We start from the raw sequence: 17,238 nt of genomic DNA, 5'->3' as shown, positions 1-17,238 counted from the left end.
TTAACCAATCAAAATGCAGTGCTCATGCACCTCCCGCGAGAGTGGACCTAAATGAACAGCCAATCATATTCAGTCCCTTACGGCTCTTAGAGTAGGTCTCCTGTACTGGCTCCCGACATCTCCCCCTTTTTTATTTATTTATAATGGCTGAGATCGTGCCTGTCTTAGGTTGCCAATCCTCAGCACACATGCTTACCCGTCATCGGGTACTCTCCCTGGTCGAAGAGCCCCTGTCTTAGGTTGCTATGGTGTGGGATCAGTCTTACCCGTCTTTGACTACCGATCTAGCATACTTAGCCATATCTGGGGGGAGGTACCAGCTTCAAGAGCCATCATGGCTTGAACCATGAGGTGTTATTGTCGTTGATTGCGATGGACACGGCCACACACCCAACGTAACATTAGTATGTTAGCTGTGATTAAGAGAACAGCCATGGCACCAAGTCCGGCCCACTGTTTGAGGAACAAAACAGATTGCTGTAACATTTTTTCCACTCACTAACAGGTGCAATAGTTACTTTGGTAGAATATATGGATATAATTTGAGCTCGTAATTGCCTAGTTAAATTTTGAAATTGACGGTTCCAGGTACCATTAATCATATTTCCTAACTGTCTAGAGAGGTTAGCTGCTAAGGATAAGTTGTTATGAGCTATAGGGGTGATACAAAGTCCGGCCATATTATGTATGCATCCTATCGACACAATTGACTCTAGGATATCAAGTTGTTCCTGTACAAGATCAACCCTTTGATTTACAATAAGGATCCCAGCATGCAAATGTCCGTTAATTTGTTCTTGCGTAGCCAATGCTTCAGCGACCATTCCTGTGACATTGTTGAGCGCAGCTGCTGTCTGTACCGAGGTTGTCAACACTACCGCAGCAGCAGTAGCAGCGGCGGCGGATGCTGCGATAGCTGCAATAATGGCTGCTGTTATTCCAAAGTCTCGTGTATGTCGAAGCAGCACCAGCAGGTTGTCGGGGTTCACCTGTACTGGTATCGGGATATACGTCGGTATCTTGGCTATTACTGCCGAGTCTCCCACCGTGGCGTTCCAACATTCTGATAGCAGGCAATTCTGATCGTCGCCGACTCCGTGCGTCTCTCACGATGAGATTCCCGGGTCTCAGCACCACTTGTCGCTCTCGGCCCGCAAGAACGACTCGGAGACTCACGTAGCGGTGAACCTTCTTCTTTAATTGCTTTTTTCTTCTCTCTCTACCCTTGGCGCATGCGTTTTTATACAGGCAGTGTTAACCAATCAAAATGCAGTGCTCATGCACCTCCCGTGAGAGTGGACCTAAATGAACAGCCAATCATATTCAGTCCCTTACGGCTCTTAGAGTAGGCCTCCTGTACTGGCTCCCGATATGTGGGCTCTCTGAGTATCCTCATCACATGCAGTTATCTCCTCCAGAATAAACGGCTCAAGACAAAGTGAAGAGGATGCCTCTTATTGACCTAGTCGCTGACTGTTCCTTTTTTAACAGTTTATTTATTTGCTTCAGGGAGAGAGTATGCAAGCATGAGCAGGGGGAGGGGCAGAAGGAGAAGCAGACTCCTCGCTGAGCAGGGAGCCGGATGTATGGTTTGATCCCAGGACCCTGCGATCATGACCTGAACTAAAGGCAGATAGATGCTTAACCAGCTGAGCCACCCAGGCATTCCCAGACTGTTACTTCTGCCATATTACATTCTGTTCCTTAGTACTGACTCACTAAGTCCAGCCCATTCTCAAGGTGAGGAGAAAAGCAGACTCTGCCATTTGGGGGGAGAACTGTCGAAACACTTGAAGTTTAAACACTACTACAACTTGCTCTCTCCATTTATTTTTTTAAAAGATTTTATGTATTTATTTGACAGACAGAGATCACAAGTAGGCAGAGAGGCCGGCAGAGAGAAGGAGGGGGATGCAGGCTCCCAGCTGAGCAGAGAGCCTGATGCGGGGCTCCATCCCAGCCAGGACCCTGGGTTCATGACCCGAGCTGAAGGCAGAGGCTCCAACCCACTGAGCCACCCGGGCGCCCCTCTCCTTTTATTTTTAAAAATTTTTTTAAAAGATTTTATTTATCAGAGAGAGAGAGAGAGAGCAAGAGAGGGAACACAAGCAGGGAGAGTGGAAGAGGGAGAAGCAGGCTTCCCACCGAGCAGGGAGCCCCATGCAGGACCTGATCCCGGGACTGTGGGATCATGACCTGAGCTGAAGGCAGATGGGTAATGACTGAGCTACCCAGGCGCCTCTACATTTTTTTTTTTCCCGTTTTAAGTAATATCTATACCCAGCTGAAACTTACAAACCTGACATCGAGTCACACGTTCTTCTAACCATCTAGGCGCTCCTGATGCACCAAAGTTTTTAATTTTGATGAAATCGATTTATCTATTTTTTTCTTTTCTGGCCTGTACTTTTGTTGTCATAGCTAAGAAATCATTGTCAGGGTGCCTGGGTGGCTCAGTCAGTTAAGGGTCTGCCTTCATCTCAGGCCATGATCCCAGGGTTCTGGGATCAAGCCCTGCGTAGGAAATCCCTGCTCAGCAGAGAGTCTGCTTCTTTCTCTCTCTCTCCGTGTGTGCTTTCTCTCTTTCTCTAGCTCTCACTCTCTCTCAAATAAATAAAATCGTTATTTAAAAATAAAAATACAGGGGCGCCTGGGTGGCTCAGCCATTGGGCATCTGCCTTGAGCTCAGGTCACGATCCCAGGGTCCTGGGATCGAGCCCCGCATTGGGCTCCCTGCTCAGCTGGAAGCCTGCTTCTCCCTCTCACACTTCCCTTGCTTATGCTCCCTCTCTCGCGTGCTGTCTCTCTCTGTGTCAAATAAAACAATAAAATAAAAATCCATCATTGTCATATCCAGGGTCACTAAGTACCCTGTTGAGTTTTCTTCTAAGAGTTTTATAATTTAAGTTTATAAGTTGAGATGTTTGATCCATTTTGAGTTAATTTTCGTATATGATGTGAAGTAATGCTCCAACTTTACTCTTCCATGTGGCTGTTCAGTTTCCCCCGCACCACCTGTTGAAAAAATTGTCCTTTCCCCACTGAATAGTCTTGGCACCCTGGTTGAATATCATTTGACCGTATGTGCAAAGGTTTTATTTCCAGGCTCCCTATTCTATTGCATTCTATATGTCTTTTTCTATGCTTGTACCACACTCTTTTGGATTATAGTAGTTTTGCGGTAAGTTTTAAAATCAGGAAATGTGATTCCTTCAGTTTTGTTGTTTAGGAATTTTGGCTTTTCGGGATCCTTTGAGATTCCCTATACATTTCTGGAGAGGTTATTTATTTTGTTCGTTTTTAGATTTCTGCAGCAATTGCCATTGGTTTTTTGTTGGGGATTACATTCAGCATGTAGATCTCTTGGGGTAGTATTGTCTTCTTAATGATATTAAGTCTTCCAATTTATCAACTTACGATGTTTTTTCATTTATTTAGGTCTTTAATTTCTTTTTTGTTTGTTTGTTTTTAAAGATTTTATTTATTCATTTGTCATAGAGAGAGGAGAAAGGAGAGCGAGCACAGGCAGACAGAGCGGCAGGTAGACAGAACAGCAGGCAGAGGAAGAGGGAGAAGCAGGCTCCCTGCCAAGCAAGGAGTCCAATGTGGGACTCAATCCCAGGATGCTGAGCCACCCAGGCGTCCCGGGTCTTTAATTTCTTTAGAAGTCTTCTGTAGTTTTCAGAATATAAGTTTTTCAACTCCTTAGTTAAATTGATTCTTCACCATTTTCTTTTCTTTTTAAAGATTTTATTTATTAGAAAGAGTGAGCAAGAGAGTGAACACAGGGGCGCCTGGGTGTCTCAGTGGATTAAGCCTCTGCCTTCAGCTCGCTTGGGTTGTGATCTCAGGGTCCTGGGGTCCAGGCCCACATCAGGCTCTCTGCTTGGCGGGGAGCCTGCTTCCCCTTCTCTCTCTGCCTGTCTCTCTGCTTGCTTATGATCTCTCTCTGTCAAATAAATAAATAAAATATTAAAAAAAAAAAGGAAAAAAAGCGAGTACAAGCAGGGGGAGGGGCAAAGGGAGAGGATGAAGCAGGACTCCCTGCTGAGCGGGGAGCCTGACTCAGGCCTGGAGTTGGGGCTTGATCCCAGAATTCTGTGATCCTGACCGGAACTGAAGGTAGCAGCTTAACTGGCTGAGCTACCCAGGCGCCCTCATTCTTTTTGATACTATTGTAAATGGATTGTTTTCTTAATTTCCTTTTCAGATTGTTCACTGCTAGCCTATAGAAATGCAGCCGATTTTCGTGTGGCAATTTTGTATCCCGCAAATTTCCTGAATGTTTTTTATTACCTCTAACAGTGTTTTTGTGTATATTTGGGTAACTTGGGGGTTTTCTACATAAAAGATGGTGTCTTCTATAGACAGTTAACTTCTTCTTAATTTGAATGCCTTTTATTTATTTATTTATTTTCATTTTCTCTGTCAAGAACTTCCCTTGTAATTTCTTTGACCTAGTAGTTAAGGGTATATTGTTTAATTTCCACAGATTTGTGAATTTTTCAGTTTTCTTTTTATTGCCTTACAGGATATAGAATTCTTAGTTGACAGTATTTTCTTTCAGGACTTTAAATATGTCATCCCACTGCCTTCTGGAGGATTCTGGAGAGAAACCAGCTGTTAATCTTAGTGAGAATCTCTAGTACAGTAGGAGTTGCTTCTCTCTTGCTGCTTTAAATATTCTCTTTGTCTTTGGGGTTCAATGGTTTAATCGTGTGTTTTTGTTTTATAATGTGTCTGGGTTAATCCTCAAAGAAGGGCTCATTAGCTTCTTTTACATGTATATTCTTGGCTTTTCTCAGGTTTGAAAAGTTTTTGGCTGCTATTTTTTCAAATTTTTTTTCTGCCCTTGATTTTGTCTCTTCTTTCTGTAATGCGTATATTATTATATTTAGTCGTGTCCCTCAGGTCCTTCAGACTCTACTTTTGGGGTGCATGGGTGGCTCAGTTGGTTCGGCGTCTGCCTTCAGCTCAGGTTGTGATCCCAGGGTTCTGGGATGCATTCCTGAGTTGGACTCCATACTCAGCAGGGAAGGGAGTGTGTTTCTCCCTTTCCCTCTGTTCCTCCCCCTGCTTGTGCTCTCTCTCTCAAATAAAATAAATAAAATAAAAACAAAGAAAAGACTCTTTACTTTTCATTATTTTTTATTTATTTATTTTTTTGCCTCCCAGGTTGAATAATTTCAATTGTTTTATGTTCAAGTTCACTGATACTTATTCTTTTTGCTCAAATCTGTAGTTGAACCCCATTAGTGATTTTTTCATTTCAGTTATTATATTTTTCTGTTTTGAGATATTGAAGAATTTGTTTTGACCTTTTTAAAATTTCTCTCTTTATTGGTATTTTCATTTTGTTCATGCATCATTTTCCTGAATCCCTTTGACCATGGTTTCCTTTAGTTCACTGAATGTATTTAAGACCATTTATTTAATGTCTTTGATCAATAATAATAATTCCAGTGTTTTTGCTTCCTCAGGAATTTTTTTATCCTTTTCTTTTTCTTGGGAGTAGTCATTAATTTTGTTTCTTTGTCTTGTAATTTTTAAATTAAAACCGGACACTTGAGTATTATGTTGTAATTTTACAAATCTGATTCTCCCACTTCACAGTGATTGCTAATTTTTGCTCCTTGAGTGTTAGAGACTTCTATTTGTGGCTTTTTCAAACTAATACTGGAAATGTGTGTCTATTTCTGTTCTATGATCTCTGCAGTTAGACAGTGACCTGATAAAGATTTCCTTAAATGACAAGCTCCCAAAAGGGGAAGAAAGTAAAAACAAGGACTGTTCTCTTAAGTGTCCCTAGAAGCTGCTTCAGCCTGTGAGTATTGAAAGCAACGGTTACCGGCCTCTGCCTGCTCCTCAGTGATCAAAAGCAGCCATCATCAATCGGAATACATATTTGGAGGACAAGGTCTTTATTGACCATCCTAGCCTTCAGCATGCCTCACCAGAAATGAGGGCAGCCCTCCCACTGCTTCTTGCCCTAGGGTTGGAAGTTGGGTAGTTGATGCACAAAAGGCTGAAGTTTACCAGAATTCACCTCTTCATCAAGTTCTACCTTGGAAGCGGCATGTTTTCCAGCTACACTCTAGGTTTCCAGAAGTTACTTTGGACCGTTCCTCCAAATTCAGTAGTTGTTTTAGTGGAAGGGTGGGTTCCTGGAGTTTCCTACACTGCCATTTTCATGAAGTTACCCAGTGAATTTTTAAATTTTTGTTCTCCTTCTTTCGGCCTGGGGGTGGGGGAGGGGGCAGAAGGACAGGGAGAGAGAGAATTCCAAGCAGGCTCCAAACCTAGCACAGAGCCTGACATGGGGCTTGATCTCACAATCTTGAAATCATGACCTGAGCTGGAATCAAGAATTGGACGCGTAACTGATTGAGTCATCCAGGTGCCCCTAATTTTTGTTTTCTAATTTTTGGGGCTAGCATATAAAAATATAATTGAATTATGTATACTGGCTTTTTGTATCCTGTCTTTGCTAAATTCACATATTAGTTTTAGAAGTTTTGTAGATTCCTAAGTATTTTCTTTGTAAACAATCAGGTTATCTATGGATTGAGAAAGTCTTATTTCTTCCTTTCTGTTCTTTATGCTTTTTATTTCTTTTTTCTTATTGCACTGGCTTACAAGTGTTGAATAGAAATAGTGAGAATGGACATCTTTGTCTTATTTTGATTATATGAGGGAAATGTTCAAAATTTCACATTGATTATGATGTCAGCCCTAGGTTTTTCAAGTTTTTCATAAGTGTCCTTTATTGGTGAGGAAATTTCCTTCTACTTTTAGTTTGTGGGTTTTTTTTTAAGATTTTATTTATTTATTTGACAGACAGAGATCACAAATAGGCAGAGAAGCAGGCAGAGAGAGAGGAGGAAGCAGGCTCCCTGCTAAGTAGAGAGCCCAATGTAGGGCTTGATCCCAGGACCCTGAGATCATGACCCAAGCCAAAGGTAGAGGCTTTAATCCACTGAACCACCCAGGTGCCCCTAATTTGTGAGTTTTTAATCACAGAGAGATTTGGGACCCACTCTTACGGAATGATGTTTCTTTGGAGACATCTCTGCACTTACCTAAGTTGGGACATTGTTGATGGGTTTATGTAGACGAAAGTTGATCCCTCTCTATTTGGAACTGTGTGCTGTCTGTGGGGTTGTTCGAAGTATTTTCTGATGTTTAAAGCTGTTTTTTAGAGCATGTGCACACATTAGGCAGTGGGAGAATCTTTTTATTTTGGGTGGGGTGAGAGGGAGATAATGTTAAGCAGGCTCCATGTCTGGTACGGAGCACCACATGGGGCTCGGATCTCACAATCCTGAGATCATGACCTGAGCTGAAATCAAGAGTTGGATGCCCAGCTGACTGAACCACCCAGGTGCCTCTAAATGTAGTCATTCTGGTGTTTCACTGGAGGGTAGAAGACAGATGGAATGGTAATCCGCGTGAAGCTTTCAAACTCTTGCATTTTGTGAGGCATTAAACAGGTCATTTACCTCTTTTTATAGGCTTTCCCCACACTCACTTTTCACATTGCTCATCTGCTTGTAGGTACCTGCTAATAAAGTCATAACCCAATAGATGTTCAGATATGTCATTGTATCACCCCCAGTAGGATGTAGTTTTAAATGGAGGGAGGATCTGTCAGTTTTATGCCCTTAAATCTCCTCATATTGTTTTCTGAATGTGTGATTGTATGAGGAATTATGCTATTTGGCCTTGAGGGGGAGAGGTCTTGCAGGAGGCAGGAACATAGGATACCATAGGATACCAAGAACCTAGTCCTTGGGGGAGACATCCTGAGTTGGTCACAGCCCATATGTGGGATGTACATAGCAGCAGATTATCCCAAAAGAGCAAAACTCAGTTGAGCTTTATTCTGTGGTGGACCCTTCATCATTTCCCCCAGCTACAGCTGAAAATAGTCCAATGTCCATGTCTGAGTAATCTGTTCTTTGATCGTATTTTCAGATAATCTGTAGAGTAGTATAGCATCAAAATGTTTAAGTGTGTGATTTCACTACTAGAAAACACGCCTCTGGATTGTAGCCATAACTTGATGTTTAGGTATATGCTGTCTCTTGGTGCATCTTTTAAAATCATTCAGAATTCTGTGATTTAAAACCCCTTTGGAGTTCTAACACATTTGTGGTATCAGTAAGATACTACAAGAAAGACAGGAGCTATTTCATGGTTGCATAATTCCTTACTCTGGAGATGTTTCTTGTTTGAAGCTGGTAATCATTTTTAATGCGGGTGGGTTCTAAATGAGGCCCCCAAATAATCTAAAAAGCTCAGTGCTGTGACCAGAGCTTTGGGTTCCCCTCTCCTAGGTGTAAGAGGTTTTATTTCCACATTTTACCTCTTTTATCGCAGGACACATGTGAATATCCCTAGTGCAGGGTAGCAGATTTGTAGCTGGAATGACCTCCAGTTATAAACCCAGTTATAGCTATTTGAAATGCTGGTGAGTGATAAGAAGTATTGTTCTTTTGTTTCTGTTCTGCAACAGAGCAGACTTTATTCAAAAGATATTGTGAGGGAAAGCCCCAAGTAGAGGTGTCTATATCCATTTTCCAGTCACCTCACTTCACCTCTGCCTCAGTCCTGTCATCTTGCCCCCGCTGTGCTCAGCTTCACCAGCGGAGCTACAGTAGGATGGAGGTGGAGAGAAGAGAGTTACTGGTCACATCTAAAATCGAGGTTGTAGGGGCGCCTGGGTGGCTCAGTGGGTTAAGCCTCTGCCTTCAGCCCAGGTCATGATCTCAAGGTCCTGGGATCAAGCCCCGCATCGGGCTCTGGTCAGCAGGGAGCCTGCTTCCCCCTCTCTCTCTGCCTGCCTCTCTGCCTGTGATCTCTCTCTCTCTGTCAAATAAATCAAATCTTTTTTTTCTTTTTTAAGATTTTATTTATTTGACAGAGACATAGTGAGAGAGAGAACACAAGCAGGGGGAGTTGGAGAAGGAGAAGCAGGCCTCCCACAGAGCAGGGAGCCCAGTGTGGTGGGGCTTGATCCCAGGACCCTGGGATCATGACCTGAGCCAAAGGCAGATGCTTAAAGACTGAACCACCCAGGTGCCCCTCAAATAAATAAAATCTTAAAAAAAAAAAAATCAAGATTGTGAGAACAGGCCTGGTACTGTCCCTCTGCATTTTTTTTTCTGTTGTGCAGAAGCTTCTCTTCAGCTTTGGGTCTTCAGTGAGCTCAGTAGCATGAGATAAGTCCAGGAGGTTCCTCATTCCATTTTTTTTTTTTTTTTAAGATTCCATTTATTTATTTGACAGAGAGATCACAAGTAGTCAGAGAGGCAGGCAGAGAGAGAGGGGGAAGCAGGCTCCCCGCCAAGCAGAGAGCCCGATGCAGTGCTCGATCCCAGGACCCCGAGATCATGACCTGAGCCAAAGGCAGAGGCTCAATCCACTGAGTCACCCAGGCGCCCCCTCATTCCATATTTTAGCAGTTTAGTCTCATTTTAAGTGTTCTCTGGTTTTTGGTTTTGTTTTTCAGAACACTTTTTTTTTTAAAGATTATTTATTTATTTATTTGACAGAGAGCGAGATCACAAGTAGGCAGAGAGGCAGGCAGGCAGAGAGAGAGGAGGAAGCAGGCTCCCCACAGAGCAGAGAGCCCGAAGTGGGGCTCGATCCCAGGACCCTGGGATCATGACTGGAGCCGAAGGCAGAGGCTTTAATCCACTGAGCCACCCCTAGAACACTTTATCTTATCCTTTTACATGTGTACTTTCTAGGCTTGAACGTGTTTAGATTCACTTGTGAATGTGTGAGGCAGAAACTTACCTGGCTTAGATATGGGTCAGCTGAAGAATTTAGTCCCAGCAGAGGGTTTCCTGCAGCTTCTTGTTAAAGAAGAATCCCACACAAACTGTGAGTAGGCCGTGTTTCAGGTGAGAAGGATGAGGCACCTTTCTTCTTTCTTTTGGTGTTTTCTCATTTTGATTTCCCCTGTACCACTTTGGACCTATGTTCTTAAAATTCTGTCCTCAACCACCCACCCCCCTCCACTCTTTGAAAGCATAGTTGAGACACTTACAAAAGGATCCCCCCCGCCCAGCCGCTAGGATTTTATTTATTTATTTGACAGAGTACAAACAAGGGGTAGCAGGAGAGGGAGATGAAGGTTCCCTGCTGAGCAGGGATCATGACCAGTGCCAGAGGCAGATGCTTGACCAACTGAGCCATCCAGCCATCCCAACACTTTTAAAAGGATCTTTACTGAAAATACGTATCTATATATCTGAGTAAGTATTGGGTTTCTAGTCTTTAGAAATCTGGTAAAAAACAGGAAAGGGGATCACTGGATTCTCTCTTCTCTTTTTGTTCTAAATTAATTCTGTTCTGCCTGTTTCTTGATGGGCTGGCACATTTCAGGCCTCCTGCCAAGTTTCCTTTTCTCCTTGCTCCCTGTTTGCTGTCTGCCTGGTGTCCTCAGGACTATGCCACTGTGTCCCTTGCTCCTGGGGCAGGACCCAAAAGTCTAAACAATCCTTCATCTCTTCTCTGAGGACAAAACAAAATAGATACCTTTAAACCTTTTTTATTTCTTTCTTATTTCAAATGTCCCAGATTGCTCTAGGCTTCTGCATGGATTTCTGGTTTCTGGATTGACATGCCTGTCCCTGGTTAGATCCCTGTACCTGGAGAACAGTCCTTATATTTCCTTCCTCCTCAAAGGCGAGTTTTGTGAGCAAGTGCCTGAAAGAGTCCCCAGGATTGAGGGAAGGGTGATTGTTGTCTTTCTGTCACAAATACCTAATCTGTATCAGCACCTATGGGCATATATAAAAGCAAGAATGGACTTGAATTTAGGAAATCTGCAGGTTCCCTTGGTTCTGTGCTTTAGAGAACAAAAGTGCTTTTGTGTTAGTTTTCTGCTTCAGTTTTTTCCTCCATGAATTTGAAGGTATTTTGTTATCTTTTCATGTCACAGTCCGTATCAATTTATTATTTCTTAAATTCGTTAGGGGCACCTGGGTGGCTCAGTGGGTTAAAGCCTCTGCCTTCAGCTCAGGTCATGGTCCCAGGGTCCTGGGATCGAGCCCCACATTGGGCTCTCTGCTTGGTGCGGAGCCTGCCTCCCCCCTCCTCCCCCCGCCTGCCTCTCTGCCTACTTGTGATCTCTCTTTGTCGAATAAATAAATTAAAAAAAAAAATTCATTAGAAATAAGTGTTCACAAAGTCCAGTGCTCAGTAACCCAAGCTTTGTGTGGTGGTGTTCTCTGTTGGAGTGACTTATCCACTGTGTTCTTTTCAATTAAGAATGATTTTGCTCTTTTGTCCCGTGGATCATATCAGAGTAAAGAGTAAACCAGAGATACGGTATTGCCAACATTTTACTTAGCATTCCTGACTTAACAAGTTTAATTTTTTTTTTTTTTAACAAGTTTAATTTTTTAAAAACCTAAATTTCATATGATTTTTTGAAGGGCACGATACTTTGTCATTATGCTTTTAGTGCTTAAGTGGATCTGTTTTAATTTTTTTTTTAAGATTTTATTTATTTATTTGACAGAGAAATCACAAGCAGGCAGAGAGGCAGGCAGAGAGAGAGGGAAGCAGACTCTCTGCTGAGCAGAGAGCCAGATGCGGGGCTCTATCCCAGGACCCTGAGATCATGACCTGAGCCGAAGGCAGAGTGCCCAGGCGCCCCAATTTTTTTTTTTTTAATTTTAATTTTTTTTAAGTAAACTCCACGCTCAATGTGGGTCTTGAACTGATGACCCTGAGACTGGGTGTTGCATGCTCTACTGACTGCGTCAGCCAGGTGCCCCCAGTTTCGGAAGAGGTAATAGAAATACTGGATTAATAAACCAGTTTTGAGGAAATTTGCAAATATGCCTGTGCAGTGTGATGGCAGTAGGTATGCTTCTCTTTACAAAAAGATTAATATCAAACCCAAGTGCTTAATCTGAGGCTATAAAAACTTGTTGTCCATAGAATTTGAAATTCTAACCAAGCTTCTTAGAGTGCATGTCTGCTGATCTGCATTTCAAATGTGTCTGCCTGCCCGACTCTTGAACTTGGGGAGCAGGTATTGCTCTTGCTGTGGAGACCGTGCCTTACTGCTTCTTAAAATAGTCCTGACCTTGTCCACCATCATATCTGATTGCAATTTCTCTTTCTTTGCCAGGGCCTTTATTCATTGCCACTTTCTAGGCTTGCGGTATTGTTGAATTAAAACAAACAGAAAAGCTGTTTATATTGTGCCTCTTAATTTTAGGTCCTTCAGTAAAGCTTTATTATTTGATAAAATTTTTAAAGGTTTATAGGTAATTTATGGTTTGGGTTGCTGTTGTGAATGGGATGTATTTAAACAGTTTTTATTTTCTAATTTTTTGTTGGTATAAGAGAATACCTTTGATTTTTTTTCCCTTATAAATAAGCTCTAACTTACAGTAAAGGTCACAGTCCAAGGACACAGCTCATTGGATATTTATAGTATTTGCCTATGTCACCTCCACCGTTGCACCCCTTCTTAATTATGATTTTCCCCGAGTAACCACTGTTGTGGTCTCCATAATCATTTTGAATTTTATGGGAGTAGAATCACACCACATAGTCTCTTTAGTGTCTAGATTTTTTCTTGCTATAGCCTGCCTGTGAGATTCATTTGTATTGTGTGTGGCAGTAGTTGGTACTTTTTCATTTCTGTGTGGGAGTCCATAATATGAATGTACCACAGTTATCCGTTTAAATTGTTTTTAAAAGATTTTATTTATTAGGGAGAGAGAGAAAGTGCGCTCACAAGCACAAGCAGGGAGCCTGATGTGGGGCTGGATGCTAGGACCCTGGGATCATGACCTGAACTGAAGACAGCCGCTTAACGACTTGAGCCACCTTGAGCCACCCAGGCATCCCCAGTTGTTTTCCTTTTTTAAAGCAAAGCCCTTAGTGAGGTGAAATAACTGTCAGATTTTATTATAGTTTGTAAATTAATAAACGGGGGATACTTAATTCTGTAAAAAAATTACAATGGAGGGGTGCCTGGATGGCTCAGTTGATAAAACATCTGCCTTCAGCTCAGGTCATGGTCCCAGGCTCCTGGGATCGAGCTCCGCATCGGGCTCCCTGCTCAGCGGGCAGTCTCCTCCTCTCTCTGCCCCTCCCCCAACTCATGCATGCTCGTTTTCTCTCTCTCTCACTCTCAAATAAAATCTTTAAAAGAAATAAAAAAGGAAAACAGTTATTGTAATATACACATTTCAGCAGTATCAGAAAATTTATATGTTCAAGGAGTTATTGTCTATAATCAGAAAGTCAACCTAATTATTGTAATTAATATCTTTGTAGTGTACATTTATTTTCATTTGTTGCTGTCTGCTGGTGAAAAAGCTCATTCTCAGCAAGTTCTTTTTAAGAATATCCTTCTCATTTTATGCAGTAAATGTGGAACCAAAGTGTCTTACAGCAAACGAAGGACAAACAGAGACTCCTATAGCTGGTGGTGTATAGTCTCCTAGGCAGAGCAGTGGAACCCCTTGACTTCTAGGAGAGCAGTCCATTCATAAAGTGACAGAAGTTTAACCATTTTAATAGAAACTTCAGTGATCCAGAGTAACTGATTCAAACTACATTATTTCTCTGAACATCAGTCATCAAAATATATGGAGCGAATTGCAGTTACTTGAGCCCCCCTTAGTCCAGCATCCACGTTTGTGAAGATTATCTTCTGCTCCTTTCCTCCAAGTGTTACCCCCTGCTCTGTTCCTAAGGCTGGTGACAGTGTTGGAAAAACATGTAGCTATCGCTGACAACCCTGCAAATCAAGCCAGTAGTCCTTTGGTTAGGGTCCAGTTTTTTTTTATAAGACAAAAGAGAACCCAGTATTTAGGGCATAGGTGTTATCTACTGGATTATATAATTTCAATCACAATGATTTAGCTAAAACTCAGAACTTAATCTTGTCCCAAGTTTTTGTTTTGGCAAACCAAAGCCTACCTTGGTGCTATACTTTCCCCCTCTCCCCCTTTGCCTGATTCAGACCCTAATGCAAACAACCTAATAAAAAAAGACCTGACAATCAACACACAGTGGTCTTTAATGCATAAATGTTAGATTATCTTGATTTGGTTCCATTTGAGATTGTGTTCATTAGAAAGGAACTTTACTGGGGCCCCTGGCTGGCCCAATTGGTAGAGCGTGTGACTCTTGCTCTCAGGGTTGTGAGTTTCAGCCCCACATTAGGTATAGAGATTACTTAAAAATAAAAACCTTTAAAAAAGGAAGAAAGGAGCTTTATTACTAAATACTGAAATGTATCAGGCTTCTGCAGTGGGAATTTTCTTATTTTTAAACATTTAAAATCTAGTACACATAGTGCTACCAACTGTTCCATAGGAAAAAAGTGCAAGCTCCTTTTCATAAAAACAAGATTTCCTTACCAAATAATCATACAAGTCTCACAGAAATGGCGACGTCTCACCAGAAAAAGAGAGCAGATCCTCTGGAGGCAGAGCTTTAAACACTGATCATGATTTCTGTTATAGACTGAAGGTTCATGCCCCTCTCCCCCAGCCTGCCCAGATCCGTATGTTGAAACCTAATCCCCAGTGTGATGATATTTGGAGGTGGTGAGGGCTTTCTTTGGGGGGGGTGTGAGTGTGTGTGTTAGAAACTTTATTTTCCATCAACGTTCCTTTGGTATGTTCTGACAATAATTATGATTGCCCAGGTCCTTAGTCATGACCAGGAGAAGGTACTTACTAACTTGCTGGTTTCATCGTACCTGGTTACTTGGTCTTTTTTTTTTTTTTAAGATTTTATTTATTTGACAGAGACACAGCGAGAGAGGGAACACAAGCAGGGACAGTGGGAGAGGGAGAAGCAGGCTTCGTGCTGAGTAGGGAGGCCAGTGGAGGGCTCGATCCCAGGACCCTGGGGTCGTGACCTGAGCCAAAGGCAGGCCCTTAACGATTGAGCCACCCAGGTGCCCTGATTACTTGGTCTTATTGTGCAAGAAGATCCTCAGGTTGGCTGTTGGCATCCCCAGAATGTTAGTCCTGGTGACCATGTTGCATTGCATGATCAAAATATTGTGGTGACCTCTTGGTGGTATTGACACTGAACAGCTTGGAGGGCTGATGCGGTTGGAGATGCTGAAGGTAGTGGCATTGTGAAAAAAATATAGAAGGCTTTGACAGTGACAGCCAGGGGTAGGAACGTCAGCATAATACTTGACTGGGCGATGCAGTTAAGTCATGGCCTATAGAGGGACTGAGATTATAATGGAATATTCTAGAGGCTTCTAACTGCAGCTAATTCTGGAGTGGGGTAGAGGATAAATCTGGGCATCGCTTTCCTTCAGATGCCTCCCAGGTGACTAATGCACCACTGGGGAAGAGAAGGCTCTCTGTGTTGTGAGTGGGGTGAGGGTGTGTGCAGCAAAGCTGCAGGTGATCGGACTGCTGTCCAGGTGCTCAAATGAGACCCCTTTGGGATACTCATTCTTGCCTAATGGTTTGAAAATATTGCCTTTGTTAATTACCTCTTCTGCAGAAACTTGGGGAACTTTGAAAAACTTGGTTCCTGGTTGTTGTTGTTGTTGTTGTTTCTGTTTATTCTTCCTTGTTCAGTTTAGCAGTGGTTCTAAGAAATGGCTCCAGCCATTTCCTTTTTCTTTCTAGTCTCTTGGCATGGTTTTAGACTGTCCGCTTTCTTTTGTTCCTGTTTATCCTTGAAGTATTTACATGCTTTAGAAGTTCCACAGGAAGGGAAGATTCTGCTGCTTTAGCTCTTATCTGAAACAAGTGTGTCTGCATGAGAAGAGTGGACAAGTCTTTTTTGTTTTGGTCTTTTTTTTTTTTTAATTTATTTTTGAAGTAGCCTCCACACCCTGTATGGGGCTCGAACTCACAACCCCAAGACCAAGAGTTGCTTCGCTAGGGGCGCCTGGGTGGCTCAGTGGGTTAAGCCTCTGCCTTTGGCTCTGGTCATGATCCCAGCGTCTTGGGATCAAGCCCCACATCAGGCGCTCTGCTCAGCAGGGAGCCTGCTTCCTCCTCTCTCTCTGCCTGCCTCTCTGCCTACTTGTGGTCTCTGTCTGTCAAATAAATAAATAAAATCTTTAAAAAAAAAAAAAGAGTTGCTTCTCTACTGACTGAGCAAGCCAGGTGCCCCGTGAGTGGACAAATGTTATGTAGAAATGGCAGAATGAGAAATTGCAGTTGTGCTCAGGGGATTAAGGAATATTTTTGGTACTAAGGGAGAATTTCTCTCTCTGAGCTGTGCTAATTACAAAGCAAAGTGATTTTTACGGAAAGAAAAGACTGCAAATCCTAATGTAGCTCAGTGCATAGATTTGTGAGGTATTTATAATGCGCAGATTATTATATCTAAACTTTTTCTCCTCCTTTTTTTTTTTTTTTAAAGATTTTATTTATTTATTTGACAGAGAGAGATGACAAGCAGGCAGAGAGGCAGGCAGAGAGAGAGGAGGAAGCAGGCTCCCTGCTGAGCAGAGAGCCTGATTTGGGGCTCAATCCCAGGACCCTGGGATCATGACCTGAGCCGAAGACAGTGGCTTAACCCACTGAGCCACCCAGGCGTCCCACTTTTTCTCCTCCTTAAATGAGCTCTTGTGACATTTGCAGTGGGTGTTGTCTGGTTGGTCTTTTTAAAAACAGAAATATTATAAAAATATGTATTTATTAGTCCCAATCTAGAAATCATTCAATTCCCTATTGGGTATTTACCCAAAGAATATGAAAACAGTAATTCGAAAGGATATATGCACCCCTGTGTTTATTTCAGCATTGTTTACAATAGCCAGATGCTGGAAGCGGCCTGAATGTTACCGATAGGTGAATGAATAAGGAGGATATAGTATGTATATACCGTGGAGTGTTACTCAGCCACTAACTAGAAGGAAACCTTGCTATTTGCAACAACACAGATGGATCTAGAGTATAATGTTAAGTAAAATAAGCTCGTCAGAGGAAGACAAATACTGTCTGATTTCATTCATATGTGCAATTTAAGAAATTAAATTAACAAATGAACAACAAAAGAGACAAACCAAAAACCAGATTCTTAACTGTAGGGAACAAACAGATGGTTACAGAGGGGAGGTGGGTAGGGGGTTGGGTGAAATAGGTGATGAGGGTTAAGATTACATTTATTACAATGAACACTGGGTAATGTACAGAATTATTATTATTATTTTTTAAAGATATTTATGTATTTGACAGAGACACAGCAGGAGAGGGAACACAAGGAGGG

The 17,238-nt window shown here is 42.2% G+C and overlaps 1 protein-coding gene across 6 annotated transcripts in view; it reads left to right on the top strand.

Moving 5' to 3' along the window:
- IP6K1 (inositol hexakisphosphate kinase 1) overlaps nucleotides 1-17,238 on the top strand; it is a 64,749-nt gene that overhangs the window by 19,754 nt on the left and 27,757 nt on the right. The gene's annotated exons all lie outside the window — the stretch shown is intronic.

Source organism: Mustela nigripes, chromosome 2, assembly GCF_022355385.1.
Source record: "Mustela nigripes isolate SB6536 chromosome 2, MUSNIG.SB6536, whole genome shotgun sequence".
In the NCBI taxonomy this organism is placed as follows: Eukaryota; Metazoa; Chordata; class Mammalia; order Carnivora; family Mustelidae; genus Mustela; species Mustela nigripes.
This window is presented reverse-complemented; position numbering and strand designations above follow the sequence as displayed.